The sequence below is a fragment of the Balaenoptera ricei genome, chromosome 5 (genome assembly GCF_028023285.1).
Source record: "Balaenoptera ricei isolate mBalRic1 chromosome 5, mBalRic1.hap2, whole genome shotgun sequence".
NCBI classification, from domain to species: domain Eukaryota; kingdom Metazoa; phylum Chordata; class Mammalia; order Artiodactyla; family Balaenopteridae; genus Balaenoptera; species Balaenoptera ricei.
In genome coordinates, this window is record NC_082643.1 from 97,484,935 (window position 1) to 97,512,462 (window position 27,528).

Below are 27,528 nucleotides of genomic sequence, written 5' to 3' on the forward strand. Positions count from 1 at the left end.
ATCCCCTAATTTTCTCAAATTATCCTTCCAACTGGAATTTCTTTCTCTCCCATCCCTACAGGTTCAAACCTAACTACACTTCTTTATGCCTCAGCTGAAAACCCACTTCCACTAATACTTTATCATTATTCCATCAGCCAAATCTCTTCTACCTGAAATTCCTCTATCATTCCATCTCTAGCTCTATTAAGCCACCTATCCCTGTCTATCAGCTAGTATATTTACAAACATGTAGCACAATTGCCATGAGATTATAACCCCCCAAGGACAGAGCACATTTTACCTGTCTCTGAGTCTTTCACAAAAACCTGGCACAATCTCTGGCTCAGCATAGCATTTAATAAGAATCTCCCAGCTGAGTGAATGCATGAAAGACATGGTAGAAGAGATTTATGCCTTGGATGGAAAGCTAAATGAATTAAAGACTCACTCTTCCCAGATTCAATAATCCTCTGATTCTCAAAGTTATGATCAATCAAAATATATTAGCATAGAAACTTGTAGATTAATTAATTAATTAATTAATAGCAGACAAAATTAATAGCATCACCAAAAAACTTTTGGGAATATTTAGGCATAGTTTATATCTACCCCTATGCAATCAGTAGGCTTCTATAATCTCAAGACTCTGAAGGAAAGACTTGGAAACTGAAACACACCTTAACTCTCCACCTGGCCACACTGTAGCTCAGTGAAGTGAAGATCATACTTGGCCTCATAGCTCAGACTTCACACCTACAACAAGCATTTATCATCAGCATTGAGAGGGTCACTCTGGCCCAGCGTGAGGCATAGTCTTGAATAGTGAAGCTAGCATATTTAATGCTAGGTTGAAATGTTTAGATCTTTATCTTACAGACAAGAGTAAAGGGACTTTTTCAGAAGTCAAGTCCGCAGATAAAATGTGAAACTTCAGTAGAAAATTCAGCCTAGTGTCATGGATGAGTACAATGGCAGGGACCACCCCCTCATATTCTAACATGTAGTAGAGCCAGATCAGAAATTCTAACCTCCTCAAAATTCAATTTATATTTAGTATCTTGGCACTGTTTTTCAAAGTGTAACAACACATTTTCAGAAAAAGTCTGAGCAAAAATTGTAAATTTGCCTCCAGGCATGTAAATGTTATTGCATAATTAACTGAGACATGGATTAATGTGATTAAATTCACAAAAACAATCCCAATTAGGGAGCAGTATCACGAGAGATTTTTTTTTTTTTAACCCAAGTGCCCACAGAATTCACTGTTTCAACTCTGTTTTGACATCTAAGATTTCCTCCCCAGTAAAGGCTGATTTCAAAAAAACATGGGCTTGAATGAAGAAGGAGTTTGAGGTACATTAAATGCTGCTTAGAAGCACACTGCCGGGCTTTCTGCCAGCTCTGAGGAACATTTGCCTGACTGTGCTCCCAGCAGGATGCTTGCCTATCTCTGGGGAAGTTTTTCTCTGCTCACTTTGACAGTATTTAAAATAAAACTAACAGTACACATTCAGAAATCACTACATCTTTATGAAGTGTCATAAAGTTAATATATAATTTTTCCTATCACCAGTATCAATTCTCTAAACTTCCAGGCTTTACAACTCCTACTATACTAAGTGAGACATTTCAACTTTTGATTATGTTTTGCCTTTAAATTATCTCATGTGTGAATCCTATATATTATTCTGTGCCTTCTAATTCTTCCCTTCATAGCTTGGTTTTAAGTGCCATTAAGTTATATTTAGCAAAAGACAAACCCACCTATTTAGTTATGCACATCACACATATCTAGGAAAGTGCTCTGTCTGAGGCATTATTTTTCATTTTCTCATCAAATTGGTACTTATCCCAGACAGATAATATCGGTGCCTACTGAATCTTTTCTTCCAGACCGGTGCTCTTGGTTTCTGCCCTGGGAGAATAAAAACCTATTGAAACATTCACACAATGGTACCAGGAAACTTCCCTAAGAAGGAAGATTCTATGAAGAGATGAAAGACTGCAGAGAATATATGAAGGGCCAGTGCATACCACGGCCCATGAGAATAGAAAGTCTCATTTTGTGCTTATCCTTTGCACTATCCCAAATACCAAGTCTCTTACTACAGTTCTTAAACTCTTCAAAACTAAATTTTAGTTCAAGGATAGTTCTTTAAAATCCAAAATTTTACTTTTGCCTTGTTTTTAAAGTAATTGATGGATAATGAAATTTTACCTCTACTAATACTATTACTAATAGTAGTATATAGTCTTTTGGCTGGACATTATTGAGAAAAGTTCAGTTCAAATTATCATAAGCAAACCAAAAGGGAATTTGCTGGCCCTCATGGCTAAAAGGAATATTTTTTATTAACTCTCAGGATTAAACAAGAGCTGAAAAAATGAAGTTCTCCCTGACTCAGTGTTGCCAAGACTCTTGGTCTCTTTTACCTCTGCTTTTTGGCCCCATTCTTTCCCACAGCTGGATTTTTACCAAGTGACTAAGAAATATGGCCATTGGCATCTCTAGGCCTAAGTCAGGCCAGTTGAGTAACACAAGTGAGAAAGGATAGCCTAATTCCCATGGAGTCCACATATTGATCCCTAGAAAGAACCTGATTAGCCCTATACCCCAGTCAAATACCCACCCTTTAGATGGGAAACTACGATCAGCCAGACTGGGTCAAGGGGGAGGGTATGTTACCAGAAGCAAGGAGACAGGCAGGCTCACAGGAAAGGCTAAAGAACAACAGCTTCCAAGGCCCATTGGGAGTTTGGGATTGACATGTACACACTGCTATACTTAAAATAGATAACCAACAAGAACCTACTGTATAGCACAGGGAACTCTGCTCAATATTCTGTAATAACCTAAATGGGAAAAGAATTTGAAAAAGAATAGATACATGTATATGTGTAACTGAATCACTTTGCTGTTCACCTGAAACTAACACAGCATTGTTAATTAACTATACTCCAATATAAAATAAAAAATTTTTAAAATAATAATAATTGATATCTTTGTAACTTAAAGAGCATACAAAAAAGCCACAAATGAGCAAATGTGCTCTGACTGGTCTTTTAAAAGTTGAATTAGTATCAACATTTTAAAATCCTGAGATTCCCCTCCAAAAAACCATATTTCCAGATTTTCTTCAAAAATGGAAAGATCTGATCACATTCCCAAATGTTAATCAAAACAGTAAGCTGAGGATGCCCCTTTTCATTGGGACATATGCTTTCCCATTCATGCTGGCCTATTTCATTCATTTATGTCCCCAGCCTAGCCCCTACAGGCATTGGAGGGCATGACCCTTGACTGGCATAGCCCTTCACACTGGCGGGCATTATTTCTCTTCATCCTCTCAGCAGTGCTTTGACATTGGTATTATTGTGCCACTGAGGAAGGTGAACTCAGAGAGTTCTCATGACCTGCCCAAAGTCACATGGCTACTAAGTGAAAGACCTGAGACTTCTAATACACATCTCAAATCTCAGGTTTTAAAGTAGTAGTTTTCAAGTTTATTTTTAAGCAGTGAAATAATTTCTGTCAAATGAAATCTTGGGTGGATCACTCATATGGCAAGCAATGGAAGCTGAGCTCTACACTGAAGTAGGAGTGCAGAGCTGGGAATTCAGGTTGGAGTCCCACCAGGCTTGGAGCAACCCCTTCACTTTTTGACTCCATCACTACCCCTGCTACACCCCCCACCCAACTCATTATTGGCTCCTGATGCCTTTCTACAGAGCAAAATGGGAGACCTTCTTGTCATAATGTTATTAAAGTGATAGGTATTAGGTACTCTCTAGTACTCTGGGAAATCAAACCTTCGAGGGGGGTGAGAGAAACACATTTATAAGACGTAATAAATTATAAATTGTAATATATAATCATATGAGATATCTTATTATTATCTTATATATTCTTATCTATATAGTTTCAAAGGACTTTTGCAATGTAAATGAATATACCTGCTGAACTATATAAATAGTATTCCAAGAAAAGAGCCTTCAAAATTTTTGTAACCAAATAACTCAGAGGAGAGGGGATATATCAATCAGGTCTCATTTAGGAAAAGAGAAGCTGCTCTATAATTTCAATATAAAGCATTTAATATAGGAATTAGAGAATTAATTCCACTCAGCCATTGGAAGATCCAGGGGAACAGAGGCATAGGGAGCTGCCAGTATAATCAGGAAAGTGCCACCCAAGGGCTGCTTGGTCAGCGGCTGGAGCTGAGCTTGAGGCTTTAAAGTAGGTAGGGCACAAAGCTCCCCAGGAAGCTCCTCTGGGTCTGCAATGGCCTCCAGAGAGCACTGGTTTCTCCCACTCTTCTGCCTGCAAATCTTATATCAATTCCTTTCATTAGCAAATTCTAAACCGGAGCAATATAGGAACGGGGACATGGATAAATGTAGTTCCTGACTTCGCTTCTGCAACACAGAGAAAACACGAGAAGGGGTCATAGGGATGCAAAGTTGACAACAAACCATCCAAACAGAGCACATTTGGAACAAGTAAATTTGGGCAAAGAAAATAACGTATTTCTCATTTAGATGGGCATTGACTGAGGCATGTCTGGTCAAATATATCTGGGGTGTCTGCAGTCACTTTGCACAGTACCTCTTGGTTGTTCTTTCCCTTGTTGCAATGAAGGACTGAAGGTTAAGATTAAGAAGGATGGACTCTGACTAAGAATTATCATAGGCAGGATGAGCAGATGTGCATGCATCAAGGCACAGAGTGTAAGTAATACATAAGCTGAAATTGACATTTAAATGCAACAAGACAAATAGACACCAGTAGGATCTGGTAGGATGGAATTTTTGGCAAGTATACATTAGTGGAAGTATAAAGTCTTCCAAAAACTATATGTATCACAATGAAGGCTGGAGTAACATACTATATCAGAAGCTGCTAGTTTCCTACTTCCACAAGTCTTTGCTTCCTTCTTAGTTAAAAAAATTAATTTTTAGCTGGGCACATTGCCACTTAGAATAAAAGTCTACATTTTTCATCTCCCTTGTAGCCCTGTGACTGTTTACCAATAATTACAAGCAGATGCACTATATGGAACTCTCAAGAAGCATTAATTCTTTCCTGCTTCTTCCCTCCTACTGCCAGAAGTGGGGATGTGATGGTAGGAGCTCCAGCAGCCATTTTGTAAGAGGTAATCTTCAGAATGTAAGACATTGAGCAAGGATGGAAGGGGAAACAAATACAAGTCTTAGTCCCTGATAAAACTGTGAAACCTATCTCCAGACTTCTTTTACATGAGAGAATTAAGCTTGTATCTTATTGAAGCCACTAGTGAGAGAAGGGACTTTTTATAAAAACCCAAATGTAATTTCTAATTGATAGACGACTGAAGCTATGAGATGATGCTTGGAATGCAGGCTTAAGAAAAGGGCTGAAAATGTACACATCTTCCAGCAATATGTAGGTAGTTGGAATAAATAAATTACACAAGTAAAGGAGAAACACTGGAGAAACAAAATCATGATCAGAAAACACAGAGAATGCTAACTGACTTAACATAGAGAATTGGATGTCAATTGTTAAATATCTATTTTCATATCAGACCCTCATCCTCAATAAACTGGTTCTTCCAGGTCATAAATATGATCATGTCACTTCCCTGCTTAAAGCCATCTCCATTGACTCCGAATAAAATTTAAACTCCCTACCATGGCCTGCAAGGTCAGCCTCTTCTAGCACCTTCCTGTCTCTCTGGTCTTGTTTCTGCCTTCTTTCCCTATATTCCCCACACTTCAGCCATGTAAAAATGTATAATCCCTCCCTGATCTGTTTGGAGTGTCCTCCCTGTTTCATGCTCTCAACTTTGCCTTCCTAGTAGAATTCCCTGGCTGTCATTTTTTCAGAGAAAATCCCAGATCATGATCTTCTTGTGTGAAGTCTTCTCTGAATACTACAGATGTTCAAAGAATGGAGATGTTGCTTTCAGGTTTAGGAATCAGAAAAATATTAGTTGCAGAGTTGCCATTTTAAACTACCTTGAGTGATGAGTAAACATTTGAAAGGTTAAGGTAGAGGAAGAGAAAAGTACATATCAGAAACTCAAATAACATGCACAAAGGCTCAGAGATGAGAAGCTTGCTGTTCATTAGAGGAGCAGCAAGTGTCCAGCTTAGTTATGACACTGGATACACACATAAGGCAACCTTACTATTCAAGCTCTAAATGCTTGACTAATGATGTACAGTTAAAATGACGTTTAATAAGAACCTTCTACAGGCAGAGTTTCACTCTAGATTCAGTAGCTGTAAAATCAAAGGCACAGTCCCTACTCTTAAGGAATTCAAATGTACTAGGAGAAAGAGACTTGCAATAGGTTATTTCAATATGTTTTGGGTAAATGTTATGATATAGCTATGCACAGTATACCCTAAGAGTTCATGATAATGATTATGCTCTTATTTACTAAATGTTTAATGCACTAGGCACTTTACACACATTATTTAAGATTCATAGCAGTCCTTGAAGGTAGGTATTTTTATCTCCAAGTTAAATGACAAGAAAACTGAGAGTCAGAGAATTTAAGCAACGTTCTCCAAGGTCACACAGATAAATTAGTAGCATTCTTTCCACTACATCATGCTAAAGGGAATTTACTTAACTGGGTGGACAATGAGGTGTCACTGAAGGGTTTTGAGCGGAGAAATGACATACTCAGAGCTATGCCTTAGGAGAATTAATGTGGTAGAGATGTAAAGGAAGGAAGGACAGCAGAGAGACCAATTAGAAAGCTATTGCAAGTCTAAGCTTGAAATGGTAATGCTTAAAACTGGTTGTTAAAACAAAACAGAAAAGATCTAGTTATGCTTGTTGTGTGTGGCAGTCATTAGTGCTGTTCACCAAGTATGTTCGCCAAATATTCTGTTTCTCCCTCTTCTGGACACATGGTTCATAGGATTGCTCCTTGCCTCCTTAGAGTTAGGTGTGGTCATATGATTTGCTTTGCCCAGTAAAATGTGAGTAGAAATGACAAAATTCATTGAGCTCTCTGTTTTCCCTTCTGCCACAGCAATGAAAAATGATACAGAGAGTACTGGTCCATTAGCCTAGGACCTGGAATGAGAATGACATACAACAGAGACCCCTCTAGCCCACAGTAAACAAGAAGCATTAGAGAGAAGTAAACCTTGTTTATTTTAAGCCACTAGGATTGGGGGATTGTTTGTTACTGCAGCTTAACCCAGTTTACCCCAGTTGATACCACGTCTTTTCCTGAGACTCAGTCATTTCAAGCACTGCTCTCAAACTTTAATGTGCAGTCTAATGCCTGGAGATATTGTTAAAAATGCAGATTCTCATTCAGTAGATCTGGGGTGAGGCCCAAGGTACCACATTTCTAACAATCTCCCAATCCCAGGTGGTATGTGTGGATGCCACGAATTCACACTAGCAGTATTGCAAAATCTAAAACTGCACTGTCCACGATGATAGCAAACAGCTACATGTGGCTACTTCAATTTAAATTAACTAAAATTAAAACTCCAGTTCTACAGTCATGCTAGGCCATATTTCAAGTGCTCAAAAGCCACATGAGGCCAGTGGCTACTGTATTTAACAGCAGAGTTCAAATATTTACATCATCACAAAAAGTTTTATTGGACAGTTCTGTTATAGAGCAATATCCAGAAACAGAGGGACAATCAGCCCTGGCAGCTTGGGGGATGGCAATGGTCAAGATACAGGTAAGCAGAATTGCTGATATCAAACAGCAATCCAATGGAGAGCAGAGGGGTTTGAGTCTCAGGACATGAAGCTGAGATGGAAACAAAATGTGCACTCGATCTGAGTGCAGGACAAATCCCTGCCATGCCCAATCATTTTATTCCCCCTGTGGATCATTTTAAGAGATCCCATTTCAGGGAAGACAGTTCCAGAGAGCCTCCTCTCTCTTTGCCCGATCTTGTCTGTCCAATTTGGCTAATCTATTTACTTCCCCCAGAAAACACATGACACCAAGTATAACACTTGTTTTTGATCTCTTTTCCCCAAGAAATCAATAGCACTCAGAGAGAGCGTGCCTGTAAGCACTGCCAAAAGAGCCATAGAATTACACAGTACAGTAGGCATGTGGCTATGTTTGGATGTTAGCTGCCGCCTGCTGCCAGTGATGTTCTACACACTGATGCCTACTCCTTCTCTCCCCTTCTTTCCCTTGCCAGGAATTCGACAACAGTAGAGAACCTCCTGGTTCACCTCATTCTCTTTTCCTCACCTCCACTCACCCTGAAAATAGTAGACCTCCTTTTTCAGACTTAGACTTGGGCAGGGGTTACTAACCTGAGATCCATGGACACAACAGAATTGTATGCAAAAGCTTGGTGTGTGTTGCACGACCCCTAATGCCCCCAGGATTAACAGGGAAGTGGGGAAGGGCTGTAGTCAGCTCCATCCACATTCTAGTGGCCAGTGGCCCAGTGCATAAGGGGAAGAACAAAAAACCTTAAAGGATTAGCATAGAGGGAGAGGACAGACAGGAGTGAGAGACTGCTTGTGACGGACAGCTTATGAGTGAACTGCTGGAAAAACCATTGAAGACCAGAAGGAATCAAGGACAATGTCATCTAGGATAACAATTCAGACCATATGCCCCACTAGACGTTAACTCACTTTTTACCCTTCCCCATATTACTGAGGCCTTAGCCACTCCCAGGGAATAACCCTAAATTGGTTGAGATTAAGTCCCCCCCACCTCCGGCAGCAAAGATTATGATAAACATTATGTTAAGGTATCATTCTTCTACACCCAAGTTAATAGTGCAGTTTCTTAGAGTCTACAGCTTTTAGCAGATTCTCAAAGGACCCCTTGGACTACAGATCCACGTAGATGTCTGAGGATCCCTGACAAAAGGTATGATGCATCTGTCAGTACTGATCGAGTTGGCCATGTCCGGCCAAAGGCCTCTCTGTTCCACCTTCCTGCCTCCTCCGCAAACCAGAAGGTTCGATTTGACTGCCCTGAATCCCACTGTAATAATACCCCGTTTAGGACTTGCAGAAATATAGTATTTTAGTCCTTCTCTGACAATTCCACCCAAAGACCTCTGAGCGTAGGACAGAATGGATTTGTACCTGCCACCCTCCTTCCTACTCCAGGGACCTGATGTAGACCCCTGACCTAAATGGCCACCACAAGCAGGTTAAGTTCTTTGAAGTCTGTGCTCCACCTTTAAACATTCTGAGTCTTCACTCTGTAACCTAGCCATGCTTGTTTAAGTCTAAAAATCAGGATTTTTACCATAGGTCTTTAAGTACTATATCAATACCCAGAAAGGTAGGCCATGTGTAATCTGTGGCTTCAGGGACCTCTTGTCACACCACCATGGACGCCCCAGACTTGTAACTCTGTGTGAGAAGCATGGAGCTTGTTGATTCCTTGGACATTTTGCATGCATGTACCATGTGCCTAGCCCTTGACATATGCTCATAATACAGAGGTATAAACCTGCCCTGAAGGAACTCACTGTCTAGAAGATATGGAGAAGCCAACAATCTTACTTCTGTGCATGATGCGCTGTAGCAAAGAACAAGGTGCAGGAGACCAGCAGAGGGCATCGAGACCTATCAAAGTTTCATTGAGATAATCCAGACAAGAGTCTTTGCTTAATAATTCTTCCTAGAGGTGTGAGTCCCTTTAAAGAAGAAGAAGGGAAAAAAAAGAATTTTGGGGGTTTTCTTGAGTACCCAGGGCACTGTTAAAAGAAGAAGACCTCACTAGACGTGCAGGCAGCAGATCTGAGCACTAGTTCTACCTTCTGTGCTGAATCACGATGTGGTCCCTGCTGGGGCAGTTCCATTCTCTGGGTTATGATTATCACACACACACACCCTAACACGAAGGAGGGTGGAGAAGGGCAGCTGAAGAGCAGTCAGAGCTGTCTGTGCCCACACGTCTTTTCTCAAAGAGGGAATTCAGTTCAGTCTACTGGAAACACAAAGCAGGCCCTTGAGCAAGTCTCCGGTAACTTTAGGATGGGTCAGTTAACAAATCCATATACCTCCGGTGCAGGGGTCAGCGAACATTTTCTGTCAACAGCAAGACAGTAAATATTTTAGGTTTTCCCAGTCATACCTGGTGTCTGTTCCTAGTCTTCACCTCTGCTCTTGGAGCAGGAAAGCAGCTCCAAACAAGCCCTCAACAAACAGGCAGGGCTCCGTTCCAATCAAACTTTATTAATGGACATTGAAATGTCAATGTCATCTAATTTTCCCTTTCCAGAAATATAGTTTTTCTTTTGACCTTTTTGGTAACCATTTAAAAATGTAAAGACTATTCTTAGCTCCAGCCATTTGCCCACCCCCCTTGTATTAGTAAAGCTACTGTTCTTTGGGTGGTGATGGGAAGTTGGTTTTAAGAAAACCCTGCCATTTTTATGTGTGATTCCATATGGCCATGTGAAAATTCATTGAGGATGTGGAGATGGTTTTGTGTGTACAAAATAGACCTTTTCATTCTGAGCAATCTTTTCAAATTGTCACATAGATACTACAGGGCGTCTGGTTCTAGGAGGTAAAAATTTTCATATTTTTACTGTTTGCAACAATAAAAAGAGAAGGAACTGAGTGATTTCACCATACAGAGAACAGGCAGTAGCCTCTCAACAATAAGACAAAAGACAGTGTCTGAGCAGGCAGGGCCCCATGCTGCAATTCTGCACCCCCAGGCCCCAACCCAAGCTGGTGGAGCCAGTGGCCTCCCACACAGCCTCCCACGGCCTCTCCTGCCAGGATAAGCAGGATTCAAAGGCTATGCTGCACTGCCAGGGGGTTTGTATTTGCGTGAATAAAACAAGGCCCTTGAGCCGCACACATAGCAGATACGCATCAATTCCAGGAAATGTTATCACCAAGCACTGCCTGCGTCACAAGCCATGAGCGAGACCAGCTGCTCATGAGTGGAATTCTCTAGCTGTTCAAGAGTTCTCAGCAAGGCAAGTGCTGCTGAGCTTCTTGGAGACCCAAATTGGATTTCTATTTTTTTTCTTTTTTGCCAACTTCAAGGATCAACTTGGGTAGCAATTTGGGTATTTGTGTAGCAATTTGAGTGTTTGGTCGAGAGGCTAGGAAGTGAACTAATTGATCATTTTAGGGTACTTCCTGCACATCTTCTTCTGTTCCCACACCTGTTGTGCCACACATATCAGACTTTTAGTGATTCAATTCCATCCAGTTCACTTAATATTTATTGAGTCCCTTCTATGTATCCTATAGTAAACCAGTTGCCAGAGAAAAGGCAGTAAACCAGACAGATTTGATTTGGACTAGTTAGCTAGCAAGGAAAACAGACATTTAATTCAAATATGACACATATTACAGTGAGAGACATATCAAGTGCTATGATTGCTCTAGAAGGGAATCCAGCCCACCCGTGGATGTTGAGAAGACCTCCCGTGGGAAAAGATCCAAAGTTGGTAGCTAGGTAAAGAGGAAGAGATTTCCAGAACAGGGAATAATGTGTGTGGAGGACCCAGAGTAGAGACAGCAGGGTGCAATCACAGAAGTGAAGACACAGACTCCAAAAAGTTGGAAGGAAGGGAGCAAGGGCAGGGACTGTTCAACTCTGCCCCTAGAACAGGGCCTGGCCCAAGTGATCCGTGACTGTTAGCAGCGATACCCAGAGCTGACCTCTCCCTTTTTTTCTACCTTCTATATAAAACCACCTTCTATATACAACTTTATACCACTTACATGTGGATCAATTATCTGTTTCCAGTTCATTTCCTCATTTAAACCAGAAGATGGATCTTACTTGTTTTGTAGACCTAGGGCCCAACCAAATGTAAGGGTTCAGTAGTAAAAGAAGATAAAAGAAGAAAAGAATAAAAGAAGAAAGGAAGAAAAATGAAAGCAAAGAAAGCAAATCAGAAAGAAAGGACTTTAATGCATTAAGATAATCATCATTGTGGTAGATTAACTTCTTCCCCTGACAACCAGAAGGGTGAAAGAAATAGGACCTTCTGGGCATGGAAGTAAGAGGAGCCACCCTTTGACTCTTGTTTCTCCACTTTTTAAGTGCCAGCTTGTATTAGTCAGCTATTGCTGCAATAACGCCACAGGACAAACCTTCCCCAATTACTGAGCTTTATTTCTTGTTTCAGAGGTCTTCAGACCAGCTGCCAATTGGCTGGGCTAAACTGAACTTGTAGGATCCAGGCTCCAGGCTAAGGGTTGGAGTCAGGACTCCTCCATGCAATTGGCTCAGTTTGTCTTGGCACTTGCACTCTTGTGCGCTCCATGGAAGATCTCACCATTTTGGCTGATCCCATCTTTATACCTTGGTTGCTAGCCAGTCACCTAACCAGTTCTAGGTCTGTCTCATAGCTCACTCTAGTATTTCACATCTATCAGGTTACCTCAGTCAAAATGTCCAATCTATCATCCTATGGCAAGAAAGAAAAACAGTTTTTTTTAGGGTAGATGATATTTGTGTCTTATTTTTTTCTGAAAGGAAACAGCCAGTAGAGAGGGAGGGGTTAATGAGTCAAGAAAGAAACTGATTAATTGATGGAACAAGAGCCTGAAAAGGCAAGAGGGAAGTGGATCAAGGGCACAGGTGGAGGGATTGGCCTTAGGAGGAAAGGGAAGAGGCGAAGAGTCACTTCCCTTCAAACAAGAGGGAGAAATTGAGGATGAGAGTAGCTAGCGAAAAGTGTGTGCCAGAGTTAAGGCCCAGCTGGACATAGAGATGAGGAGTTTGTTGGGGTCTTTGTCTCCATCATTGTGCCAGTTATTTTCCTCCAAAGGGCTCAGCCACCAGGGTGTAATGCAGTAAAACAGTCTTAGATCCAAGACTGGATGTCTGCTAGGAGTCAAAAGGTTGGAAGATGTTGAAAGAAAAGGATCCAATTGGTCTAACCTGAAGATAGTGGAGAAGGAAGTGAGATGTGCAAAGCAGTAAAAGACAAGTCAAATCATTTAGGAATATGAGCTAAGTCTCATAGCCAATCCATCTCTTCATTATAGAAACTGATAAATCAACACATTATATGTTTCGTGAGCGCATTTTGACAGACACAAATAACATTTTTTTCCTCAAGAAGCTTACAGCCTAGCTGGAGGAATAAGATTAATACATAAATCAATATATGTCCCACAGAAAAAAATCTAGCTATATATATATATATATTTTTTTTTATTTGCTATTGAAGTATAGCTGGTCTACAATATGGTGTTAGTTTTAGGTGTACAGCAATGTGGTTTGGATATTTTATGTGTGTGTGTGTGTGTGTGTATATATGTGTGTGTGTGTATATATATATATATATATATATATATAGGAAAAGAATCAAAAAAGAATATATTCTTTTTTGATTATTTTTCTTTATAGGTTATTACAAGATATCGAACATAGTTCCCTGTGCTATACAGCAAATCCTTGCTGTCTATCCATTTTAATATATAGTAGTGTGTATCTGTCAATCTCGTACTCTCAATTTATCCCTCCTCCCTTCCTCCCCTTTGGTAACCATAAGTTTGTTCTCCATATCTGTGACTCAGTCTCTGTTTTGCAGATAAATTCATTTTTATCATTACTTTAGATTCCACATATAAGTGATATCATAGGATATTTGTCTTCTTCTGTCTGACTTACTTCACTTAGTATGATTATCTCTTGGTTCATCCATGTTGCTGCAAATGGCATTATTTCATTCTTTTTTATGGCTGAGTAACATTCCATTGTTATATCCATACCACATCTTCCTTATCCATTCATCTGTCAGTGGACATTTAGGTAGCTTCCATGTCTTGGCTATTGTAAATAGTGCTGCAATGAAATTTGAGGTGCATGTATCTTTTCCAATTAGACTTTTCTTCTTTTCTGGATATATGCCCAGGAGCAGGATTGCTGGATCATATGGTAACTCTATTTCTAGTTTTTTAAGCAACCTCCATATTATTTTCTGTAGTGGCTGCACCAATTTACATTCCCACCCCCAGTTTTCCCTTTTCTCCACACCCTCTCCAGCATTTATTATTTGTGAGCTTTTTGATGATGGCCATTCTGAGCAATGTGAGGTGGTACCTCATCGTAGTTTTGATTTGCATTTCTCTAATAATTAGCAACGTTGAGTATCTTTTTATGTGCCTGTTGACCATCTGTATGTTTTCTTTGGAGAAATGTCTATTTAGGTCTTCTGCCCATTTTTTGATTGGGTTGTTTTTTTTTTTGATATTGCATTGTATGAGCTATTTGTATATTTTGGAAATTTAGCCCTTGTCAGTAGCATCATTTTCAAATATTTTATCCCAGTCCATAGGTTGTATTTTCATTTTGTTTATAGTTTCTTTTACTGTGCAAAAGCGTATAAGTTTAATTGGGTCCTATTTGTTTATTTTTGCTTTTATTTCTTCTGCCTTGGGAGACTGACCTAAGAAAATATTGCTGGGATTTATGTCAGAGAATGTTTTGCCCAAGTTCTCTTCTAGGAGTTTTATGGTGTCATGTCTTATATTTAAGTCTTTAAGCCATTTTTTAGTTTATTTTTGTGTATGGCGTGAGGGAGTGTTCTAACTTCATTGATTTACATGCAGCTGTCCAGCTTTACCAACACAACTTGCTGAAGAGACTGTCTCGTCTCCATTGTATATTCTTGCCTCCCTTGTTGAAGATTAATTGACCGCAGGTGTGTGGGTTTATTTCTGGGTTCTCTATTCTGTTCCATTGATCTATATGTCTGTTTTTGTGCCAATACCAGTACTGTAGCTTTGTAGTATAGTCTGAAGTCTGGAAGGATTATGACTGAGTTAGTTCTTTTTCCTCATGATTGCTTTGGCAATTCTAGGTCTTTTGTGGTTCCATATAAATCTTAGGATTATTTGCTCTAGTTCTGTAAAAAATGTCATGGGTAATTTGATAGGGATCGCATTAAATCTGTAGATTCATTTAAGTAGTATGGCCATTTTAACTATACTAACTCTTCCAAACCAAGAGCATGGGATATCCTTCCATATCCTTGAATCACCTTCGATTTCCTTTATCAGTGTTTTATAGTTCTCAGCATGTAAGTCTTTCACCTTCTTGGTTAGATTTATTCCTAGGTAATTTATTTTATATAATTTTAAATGGGATTTTTTTTTTTTTTTTACTTTCTCTTTCTTATATTTCATTGTTAGTGTAAAGAAATGCAACAGATTTCTGTGTGTTTATCTTGTATCCTGCTACCTTGCTGAATTCCTTTATCAGTTCTAATAGTTTTTGTGTGGAGTCTTTGCATTTTTCTATATAGAGTATCATGTCAACTGCATATAATGACAATTTTACCTTTTCCCTTCTAATTTGGATACTTTTAATTTCTTTTTCTTCTCTGATTGCTGTGGCTAAGACTTCCAATAATATGTTGAATAGAAGTGGTGAGAGTGGGCATACTTGTCTTGTTCCAGAATTTAGCAGGTAGGCTTTCAGCTTTTCACCATTTAGTATTATGTTGGCTGTGAATTTGAAAAATTTCAAGTATATTAATGTGAGCTAAAACATGGCAGCTAGCGCAGTGTATCCTCCTACCCAAACACAGGCTCCCGATTAGCTGCCTGACATCTTTCTCTGAGGAAGGGAACTCTTAACCAGAGGCAACACCAGATGATAAGATCCTTGCTGGCAGATGGGACAGGATATATAGGATAGGATGGGCTCTGTGTCCTCAGTATCTGGCATAGACACAAAGGGACTCCATGAATATTTGGATGAACAAATAAATGAATAAATCTCTAAGAACACTGAAACCAACAAAAGGAATCACAGGAGCTGAACTCTCAGGGTGAGCCTGGATAAACACCTGAGACTGGAGCTGTATTTTACCATCTGCTTCACAGTATGGGCGAGCTGGCTTCATTTAAAGGGCTAGGAATGGAGAAGACAATATTACCAGAGACCCTACTGTGCACTCAGCCCTGTGCTGAGTACTCTGGGGATATAGAGGAAACAGAAACTTAGTTTTCAATCATTTAGTTTATTCTCTAGTTGAGAAGATATGATAAACCCATGAAGCTGGCAGAACTACGTAAAACAGTTGTGACATCATGCTAGAGCTGACTATGTCCACTGAAGTTAAAATTATACAAAAATTGTATGTGCGCATGTGTGTGTGTATAAACGTTAGCTAAAGAAGATAATGGTTGTTATGGAGCTATTTTAACTGTATCCACAGAGTATATAGTATCTGCTCCATATGGTCAACATAGACTTCTTTCTTCATCAAAATTAGCTGAAGAGCTTTCTCAAAATTCACAAGCAAGCATCCCCACAGATACTATTCAGTAAGTTTAGCGTGAGACAAAATAATCTCTTTATTTTACAAATCTCCAAAGGTGACTTAGATATTCATCAAATGGGGAAAACTACTTATTTAAACAATTTGAAGATGGAGATATTAGTAATGAATAAAGAGAAGCTGACATTTTTATATCCAGGTAAATGGTTTTAATACAACTGGCCCACAAGAGGGGGATGATTAAGCAAATTATGAGATAAAACAACATCAAACAACAACCCAAAAAAAAGGTATGTAGAACTTACTTCATGAAAATACAAACATGAGTGAAAAAAGAGCCTTACAGACTCTGTATATATTGACAATAACTATGTAAAAATAAAATGATTGATGAGGAGCCAAGGAGAACATCCAAACTATATTCTAAATTATGGGGTTTTTTTTTTTTGTCTACAAAGTTACTAAGTCTGCAGTTAAGATTTAACTAGCTATAAAACATTTTTGAAAAAATAAAATTTACTTTGTGTTACGTTATATGGATGCATTTTTTGACAAAATGCTTACAAGCAACTAAACAGTATCAATATGATGAGTAATTACACTGTCCCTCAATGGTCTGATCATTATTTATTCATCACGTTATGGTGGGTGTGACTATTTTTCTCCAGGGAGCATCTGCATCAGAAGGATGAATGCTAATTCCAGGAGCCTCTGCCACTTAAAATATAAACGAAGTAATGGAGTTATTTTGGTCTAAAGAGGTGCTTGATATAAGTTTACCACAATTTGAGCAGAGAGTTGCATTAGGAACATTCACTGTGCATTTCAGTGAAATAGATGGAGTATGGTGATGATAGTTAAACAAACCACCACCCGGGGATAGCTTTTGTGCATGAATATCATAATGTCAGGAAGAAATATCCATGAATATGTGTTAATTCCTACTTAGGTAAGACTCAGCCACCAAGAGAAAGGATTTGTCTCCTGTAACTCTATTTACATGAGCAAAACAGAGTCTTTATTAGCCATATGGAGCATGCAAAATATTATTAAATTCTCGTACTGAAAAGATGGGGGTGGTGGAGGATAAGGGGTAGGAAAGAGGAAGTTAGGCCAAAACCTACCTCACTTTAAAGCACAAATTAATTAAATCCATATAGGCACTTAAAAAAATAACTCTTCTAGATACAAAGCATTTTTGAAATTATTTCTTGTTGCCTTACTTATCTAACCTTCACAACAACCCTTAAGCATAGAAATCATTCTTATCCTAATTTTGTAGGTGAGGAAAGAATTAGTAAAAACTCATATTTATATTGTGCTTTCTAGTTTCCAAAGTGATTTCACAAATATAATTAATTTTTGAAATGATTAACCATGTTTAATAGAGAAGGAAATTAATCCCAGAAAGTTAAGTGAATTGCTGAAGATCTCATGCCTTGTAAGTGTCAGATCAGGATTCAGACCCCTATCTTCTGCCTCTTGAATGGTTATTCAGACCTGATTCAGACCTAGGCTGCATCTGCACAAGGCATGATCAACAGCAACATCATTAGAGACCCAAGTCTCATCTTTAAGCTTCTCACACCCACCTACTATTCACCCTGTGAGAACTTACTACCCATGAGATGTATTCCATCACATTCCTGGCTTAGGGGGAGATTTCAAATGTGTTATGAGTAGTCTCCCTTTGGGCAGACGCAAAGACCTCAGACTACTAACACTTTATAAAGCGTCCAAATACCCCACCTGCTAATCTAGAAGAAGTTTCCAGGGACCTGGATGGAAAAGAGGGCATTCCCACATGATGAGTCAGACAAGGCGAAGGCAGAATCTCAGGGCATAGATGACCGTTTCACTATAGGTCGAGCCCTACATTTGGTAGTTAGGCCAAACCAGGTAGCAGCCAGAGAACAGCTTCACCCTGGCTCACCTCCCATGCAGCCCCCAGTGCTGACAAGGGATGGAACTGGCTCTGGTGGACTTCATAGCTTCTCTCTCATGGCTATCAAGCTCTAGGGTCCCTTTCCTGTCATATTCTCTTTTCCAGCCTACAGCATAATTAATCTATGTCTCAGAAAGGAAAAACTGGCTCATCAAACATACACTGGAATTCTTCTTAACACTAAGTCACCTAATCATGCCATCTAATTGTAGTGTTATTTCAACATTTGTTCCTCAGTAAAATGACTCCTGGAAGAATGAAGCCTTTAGAGTACCAAAACACACACACACACAATATGTATATATATACTATATACTTTTTTATATATATATATGGAAAGAGAGAGAGAGAAGAGTGTAGGAGAGACACAGGTTAATACCTTAATAAATTATCAGCCAAAGTATCTTTCATGATACAGTTTTTTTCCCAGTCTATACCTCTTATCTCTCTAGCAACAGTAGAAAATGCATCCTTACATCCTCTTGATATTTTTTACCATAGTGAGCATATAATAGGTTTAAAACAACTACTAATTTTATTAGATTTACCTATAGCTGATTTACCTTCTGCAATAGCAAATACACCTGATTGTCAGATGTGACCCATCTCCCCTTGAGACTCACTGCTACCTACACACACTCTTGGGTAAAGTTTGCAATCTAACTGAGCAATTTCATGATACCAAACATAAAGGGAGAATGCTTAAAGTCATGCTACCCCAAGAAGGTAGGGCAAGACTATAAACCAGTCTTTTGTTCTATTCAGGTCCTCATATGATTGGATGAGGCCTACCCACTTTATGAAGGGCAATCTGTTTTATTGAAATTCCACAGATTTAAATATAAATATCATCCAAAAACACCCTCACAGAAACTTGGAGAACAATTTTGACCAAATATCTGGGCACCATGGCCCAGTCAAGTTGACACATAAAATTAACCATCACACATGCAAACAGTCACTTTAAGCTCCTGATTCTCTGCATAATAAGAGAATGATGTTTTTAACTCTAAATACAGATACAGACAGACCTAGCTCTCAACATTGTTAGTTGTTCTTAGGAAACTATGCATATCCTTGTCCATATTTAAGAAGCAGAGCTCAGGCTATGGCAGGCGGCCATGCAGGGCTGACCTTCTCTTACCTCATGCCTCTTACCTCATTACCTCAGACTGGGAGGAAGGGGCTGGACTGTGCTTGGCCCAGCACAGCCTGGACCCAACTGTTTGTGTATCACACATGGGGATATGGGAGAGCTCTTTAACACAGAATGCCTGGCTTTAGAAAATGTAATGACGTTCTCACTGTCTTGGAGACTGATGTGGCCAGATTACACTCCTAAAAGAGGGGAGGGGATTAACCCTGACCAGAATGGATATTTCCATATCAATTTTCCTTTGAAGAGATGAATCCTAGAACAGCAATGGGGCTGGCATAAGGTAGATATAAAACGTGAGGGTAAAGGGCTTATAAAGGTGAGACTACTGTTGCTCATTTTGGGTTGAATTCTGAGGACTGAAGAGATGAGGTACTCCCCGTGGAAGAGGGTGAAAGGGACACTAGCACATGACTACAGGTCTAGATTAGGTAGAAAGCCTACCTGGTAAAGAATTCTAAGGATAGGATTGGGCCTGTGGGTGCTATTTCTAGTGGTGGCATAACTTGTGTTCTATTTCTAGTATCTCCAGGCCTAGAGGTGGGGAAATGGATAGAGTCTGTATATGCTCCAGAAGGAGTAGCTAAGGGAATGATCAGACAAGGCAAAGTGAAACTGGTCATCCTTACCAACAACTGCCGCACCTTCAGGAAATCTGAAACAGAGTACTATGCCATGTTAGCCAAAACTGGTGTCCATCACTACAGTGGCAATAATATTGAATGGGGCACAGGGTGTGGGAAAAAACTACAGAGTATGCACACTGGGTATCATTGATCTAGGTGACTGATATCATTAGAAGCATGTCAGAACAGACTAGTAAAAAGTAAATCTTGCAAAATTTTTCTTTAATAAAATTGGCCAGAACTTGTATTTTTTTTAAAAAAAGGATAGTTGCAGTCCTTTGTCCACAGGAATAGAGCGGGGATATCAGTAATGGTCACCAAGCACAGACGTGATCTCTGAGTGGTCACAAGTCATAGAAATAGCAAAGCAGGAATTAAGCCATTTGGCCAATATTAACTTGAGGCCCTTGCTGTGGATCACTCATGAACCAGACTCTCCAGAAAACTCTAGGTAGAAAATATTTGAAGGGGGATAACTTGGGGGAAGATCATGCCATATTAAAATGAGCACTCCCATTTTAGGCATCATAGAGAATTCGATGTCCAGAAGATAACTCCCAGGATAGGACCCTCAAAATCACTGAATAATATAAAAATGTATTTTATAATGAACCAAAAACCCGCACTCACAGGCTTTTAGGGCCAGAATTCACACTCTCGCGTGACCTAAAAAAAACAAAAGCTCAAACCAAATAAGTATTTCCCGGGTTTTGCCTCACCAGCAGTCAGGCAGGAACAGACCTGAATCTTCTCTTGAGAACATACACTAAACCCAAGATTCAAATAAAACCTACTGACAAACTTCCAAGGAATATGAACTGAATTAGAAGTGGCAAACCATGAGGAAACAAGCCATTGTGAGTGTGAATAGTCAGCAGAAGCAACAGATGGCAGAATCAGACCTGCAAAGGCAAAGATATTGGAGATATAAAACCAAAATATAAAATTAATATTTAAAGTAATAAAATAGAGTAGCAAAAGTACAAAAAAGGATCAGAATATTATTTAAAGATATCAGGCTGAGCTGAAAAAGACAGAAAAGTAAAACTGCTAGAAATGAAAACTATGGTCATTAAAAATAACCATAATTTGAAAAGATACATGCACCCCAATGTTCACTGCAGCACTATTTACAATAGCCAAGACATGGAAGCAACCTAAGTGTCCAAGATAGATGAATGGATAAAGAAGATGTGGTACATATATACAGTGGAATATTACTCAGCCATAAAAAAGAATGAAATAATGCCATTTGCAGCAACATGGACAGACTAAGAGATTACCATACTAAATGAAGTGAGCCAGACAGAGAAAGACAAATACCACATGATATCACATATGTGGAATCTTAAAAAAAAATGATACAAATGAACTTATATACAAAACAGAAATAGACCCACAGGCATAGAAAACAAACTTATGGTTACCAAAGAGGAAAGCAGGGGCAGGGATAAATTAGGAGTTTGGGATTAACATACACACACTACTATATATAAAATAGATAACCAACAAGGACCTACTGTGTAGCACAGGGAACTGTACTCAATATTTTGTAATAACCTATAAGGGAAAAGAATCTGAAAAAAATATATATGTATGTATAACTGAATCACTTTGCTATACCCCTGAAACTAACACAACATTGTAAATCAACTACACTTCAATTTTTTAAAAGTGTAAAATAGGAATTCAGTGGACACAATAAACAACAGTTTAGATATATCAGAAGACAGAACTAGTGAACTGAAAGTTGAAGAGGGGTTACAAGAATAGAGCACCGAGAGAGATGATAGAAAATATGAAGAAAAATAAAAAGATATTGAGAATAAAATGATGAAGTCTAGAAACACCTAATTGGACTTCCAGAAAGAAAAAATAGAGATAATGGGAGAGAAAAAATATTTAAAGGATAACAATTGAGAATTTTCTGAATTGATCCCTAAGGTTCACATTCATGTCCTCTATTAAGAATTAGTCCAGGGCTTCCCTGGTGGCGCAGTGGTTGAGAATCTGCCTGCCAATGCAGGGGACACAGGTTCGAGCCCTGGTCTGGGAAGATCCCACATGCCGCAGAGCGGCTGGGCCCGTGAGCCACAATTACTGAGCTTGCGCATCTGGAGCCTGTGCTCCGCAATGAGCACAGAGAGGCCGCGATAGTGAGAGGCCCGCGCACCGCGATGAAGAGTAGCCCCCGCTTGCCACAACTAGAGAAAGCCCTCGCACAGAAACGAAGACCCAACACAGCCATAAATAAATAAGTAAATAAATAAATAAATACAAAAAATTAAAAAAAAAAAAAGAATTAGTCCAGGACTATACAACATGGTCCCAGTAGCTCATTTCCTCTGGGACGATGAGGAGTTGGGAGATGGGAGAGGCAGACACACCACTACTGGGGAAAAAGTAGGAAGAAGATTCACAAGGCTAAGCCATGAGAAGCCTATTATGAGAAGTCATATGCAGCACAATTAAATACTCCTGAAAAGCAGGCATCAAAAATTCAGAAGATCTATCCTCCAATTCTAAGGGAGAAAGACAAGCCACAGCTCATGTTAGAATGCTCTAGATAGGAGGTTAACTAACTCATTCTCTTACTCCTGGTCTGAGAACCATATGAAGGAGGAAAAGAGATGGCTTCCCCAAACTGCAGACAGGACTAAGTCACTATATTATTAATCTTGATTTAGGATAATTCAAAAGTCCTAAGGGGAAAAAACATAGAAAAATAGCGTGTAGATTGTCACAAGTGAATTTTCAGATACCTAAAGTGTATTCCATCAAGTGACATAATTTTTAAAAACTTAACCCTTGGAGCAGTGTTTTAGCTGAGATGACTTCCACAGCAAATAAAAGAGAATTCAAATCAGACTAGCTTCAACTATGGAAATGCACTGGCTCAACTGAAAGTTGGCTTCAGAGAAGCTTACATCCAAGTGTCAGCCCCATCCTCAGGCTGGAGGTGAGATGATACAGAAGTTCTGGGCTTTTATATGCAACAATACTCATGGAAAGGGAGAGAGTCAATACCTTTCAACCATAAGATCATAAAGGCATCAAACATTTAGAAGGGAGACCAAACTTAGAACATGTTTACTCTTAATACTTGCAGTATCTCCAAAAAAGCAAAATGTATACACAACTTTCTCTGAAACTCTGGAGAAGGGCAATGGTTAAAATTCTCTGGTAGTTGGGAATGATGAAAAAGTTCTGGAGATAGATAATGGTAATAGCTGCATAACAACGTGAATGTACTTAACGCCACTAAACTGTACACTTAAAAATGGCAAATTTCATGTTACGTATATTTTACCACCATAAAATTTCTCTGGTGGGGCTTCCCTGGTAGCTCAGTGGTTAAGAATCTGCCTGCCAATGCAGGGGACACGGGTTCGAGCCCTGGTCTGGGAGGATCCCACATGCTGCAGAGCAGCTGGGCCCATGCGCCACAACTACTGAGCCTGCACTCTAGAGCCTGCGAGCCACAGCTGCTGAGCCCACGAGACACAACTACTGAGGCCCGCGTGCTTAGAGGCTGTGCTCCGCAACAAGAGAAGCCCCCGCACCTCAACGAAGAGTAGCCCCAGCTCACAGCAGCTAGACAAAGCCCGCGAGCAGCAACGAAGACCAAACGCAGCCAAAAATAAATACAATAAAAAAAATTTTTTTAATAAATAAATTAATTAAAATAAAATAAAGTAGTAAAACCATTTTAAAAAAATTCCCTGGCAAGTAAAAAATAACTCATAGGAATCAACTGTACAGTATTCATGTTTATCAACTTGACAAACACAAAATTACATTGACATTCTCTTTATATGGTTGTCTGGATTTACTGCTTTATTTTAGGAAATTAAAATAAAGACTTTTACAAATTATAAATAATAATAGCTGGCATTTTGGGGAATTTTTTTTTAAACGCATTGTTTACTTTGTTTTTATTTATTTATTTATTTTTGGCTGTGTTGGGTCTTCGTCTCTGTGCGAGGGCTTTCTCTAGTTGTGGCAAGCGGGGGCCACTCTTCATCGCGGTGCGCGGGCCTCTCACTATCGCGGCCTCTCTTGTTGCGGAGCACAGGCTCCAGACGCTCAGGCTCAGCTATTGTGGCCCACGGGACTAGCTACTCCGTGGCATGTGGGATCTTCCCAGACCAGGGCTCGAACCCGTGTGCCCTGCATTGGCAGGCAGACTCTCAACCACTGCGCCACCAGGGAAGCCCAGGGGAATTTTTTTAACATCTTTATTGGAGAATAATTGCTTTAAATCTTGGGCTAGTTTCTGCTGTATAACAAAGTGAATCAGCTATATGTATACATATATCATTATATCCCTTCCCTCTTGCACCTCCCTCCTACCCTCCCTATCCCACCCCTCTAGATGGTCACAAAGCACCGAGCTGATCTCCCCGTGTGATGCAGCTGCTTCCCACTAGCTAGCTATTTTACATTTGGTAGTGTATATATGTCAATGGTACACTCTCACTTCATCCCAGCTTACCCTTCCCCCTCCCCATGTCCTCAAGTCCATTCTCTACCTCTGTGTCTTTATTCCTGTCTGGCTAATAGGTTCATGAGAACCTTTTCTTTTTTTTTTTTAGATTCCTTATATATGTGTTAGCATACAGTATTTGTTTTTCTCTTTCTGACTTACTTCACACTGTACGACAGACTCTAGGTCCATCCACCTCACTACAAATAACTCAATTTCGTTTCTTTTTATGGCTAATATTCCATTGTATATATGTGCCACATCTTCTTTATCCATTCATCTGTTGATGGTCACTTAGGCTGCTTCCATGTCCTGGCTATTGTAAATAGAGCTGCAATGAACATTGTGGTACGTGACTCTTTTTGAATTATGGTTTTCTCAGGGTATATGCCCAGTAGTGGGATTGCTGGGTCGTATGGTAGTTCTATTTTTAGTTTTTTAAGGAACCTCCATACTGTTCTCCATAGTGGCTGGATCAATTTACATTCCCACCAACAGTGCAAGAGGGTTCCCTTTTCTCCACATCCTCTCCAGCATTTATTGTTTGTAGATTTTTTGATGATGGCCATTCTGACTGGTGTGAGGTAATACCTCATTGTAGTTTTGATTTGCATTTCTCTAATGATTAGTGATGTTGAGCATCCTTTCATGTGTTTGTTGGCAATCTGTATATCTTCTTTGGAGAAATGTCTATTTAGCTCTTCTGCCCATTTTTGGATTGGGTTGTTTGTTTTTTTTGATATTGAGCTGCATGAGCTGCTTGTAATCTTTTGTCAGTTGCTTCGTCTGCAAATATTTTTTCCCATTCTGAGAGCTGTCTTTTCATCTTGTTTATGGTTTGCTTTGCTATACAAAAGGTTTTAAGTTTCATTATGTCCCCTTTGTTTATTTTTGTTTTATTTCCATTTCTCTAGGAAGTGGGTCAAACGGACCTTGCTGTGATTTACGTAATAGAGTGTTCTGCTTATGTTTTCCTCTAAGAGTTTTATAGTGTCTGGCCTTACATTTAGGTCTTTAATCCATTTTGAGTTTACTTTTGTGTATGGTGTTAGGGAGCGTTCTAATTTCATTCTTTTAAGTGTAGCTGTCCAGTCTTCCCAGCACCATTTATTGAAGAGGCTGTCTGTTCTACATTATATATTCTTGCCTCCTTTGTCAAAAATAAGGTGACTATATGTGCATGGGTTTATCTCTGGGCTTTCTATCCTGTTACATTGATCTATATTTCTGTTTTTGTGCCAGTACCATACTGTCTTGATTACTGTAGCTTTGTAGTAGAGTCTGAAGTCCAGAAGCCTGATTCCTCCAGCTCCGATTTTCTTTCTCAAGATTGCTTTGGCTATTCGAGGTCTTTTGTGTTTCCATACAAATTGTGAAATTTTTTTGCTCTAGTTTTGTGAAAATGCCATTGGTAGTTTGATAGGGATTGCATTGAATCTGTAGATTGCTTTGGGTAGTACAGTCATTTTCACAATGTTGATTCTTCCAATCCAGAAACATGGTATATCTCTCCATCTGTTTAAATCATCTTTAAATTCTTTCATCAGTGTCTGTAGTTTTCTGCATATAGGTCTGTTGTCTCCTTAGGTAGGTTTATTCCTAGGTATTTTATTCTACTATGACTGTGTTACTGTTGATTTCCCTTTTTTCGGCTGTTAGTATTTGCCTTATGTATTGAGGTGCTCCTATGTTGGGTGCATAAATATTTACAACTGTTATATCTTCTTCTTGGTTTGATCCCTTGATCATTATGTAGTGTTCTTCTTTGTCTCTTGTAATAGTCTTTATTTCAAAGTCTATTTTGTCTGATACGACTATTGCTACTCCAGCTTTCTTTTGATTTCCATTTGCATGGAATATCTTTTTCCATCTCCTCACTTTCAGTCTGTATGTATCCTTAGGTCTGAAGTGGGTCTCTTGTAGACAGCATATATACGGGTTTTGTTTCTGTATCCACTCAGCCAGTCTGTGTCTTTTGGTTGGAGCATTTAATCCATTTACATTTAAGGAAGTTAGCGATATGTATGTTCTTATTACATTTTCTTAATTGTTTTGGGTTTGTTTTTGTAGGTCTTTTCCTTCTCTTGTGTTTCCTGGCTAGAGATGTTCCTTTAGCATTTGTTGTAAAGCTGGTTTGGTGGTGCTGAATTCTCTTAGCTTTTGCTTGTCTGTAAAGGTTTTAATTTCTCCGTTGAATCTGAATGAGATCCTTGCTGGGTAGAGTAATCTTGGTTGTAGGTTTTTCCCTTTCATCACTTTAAATATGTCCTGCCACTCTCTTCTGGCTTGCAGAGTTTCTGCTGAAAGATCAGCTGTTAACCTTATGGGGATTCCCTTCTATGTTATTTGTTGCTTTCCCTTGCTGCTTTTAATATTTTTTCTTTGTATTTAATTTTTAATACTTGGATTAATATGTGTCTTGGCGTGTTTCTCCTTGGATTTATCTTCTTTGGGACTCTCTGCACTTCCTGGACTTGATTGACTACTTCCTGTTCCATGTTAGGGAAGTTTTCAACTATAATCTCTTCAAATATTTTTCAGACCCTTTCTTTTTCTCTTCTTCTTCTGTGATCCCTATAATTCAAATGTTGGTGTGTTTAAGTTAGTCCCAGAGGTCTCTGAGACTGTCCTCAATTCTTTTCATTCTTTTTTCTTTAGTCTGCTCTGTGGTAGTTATTTCCACTATTTTATCTTCCAGGTCACTTATCCATTCTTCTGCCTCAGTTATTCTGCTATTGATTCCTTCTAAAGAATTTTCAGTTTCATTTATTGCGTTGTTCATCATTGTTTGTTTGCTCTTCAGTTCTTCTAGGTCTTTGTTAAACGTTTCTTGTATTTTCTCCATTCTACTTCCAAGATTTTGGATCATCTTCACTATCATTACTCTGAATTTTGTTCAGGTAGACTGCCTACTTCTTCTTCATTTGTTTGGTCTGGTGGGTTTTTACCTTGCTCCTTCATCTGCTGCATGTTTCTGGGTCTTCTCAATTTGTTTAACTTACTGTGTTTGGGGTCTCCTTTTCGTAGGCTGCAGGTTTGTAGTTCCCGTTGTCTTTAGTGTCTGCCCCCAGTGGGTGAGGTTGGTTCAGTGGCTTTTGCTGGCTTCCTG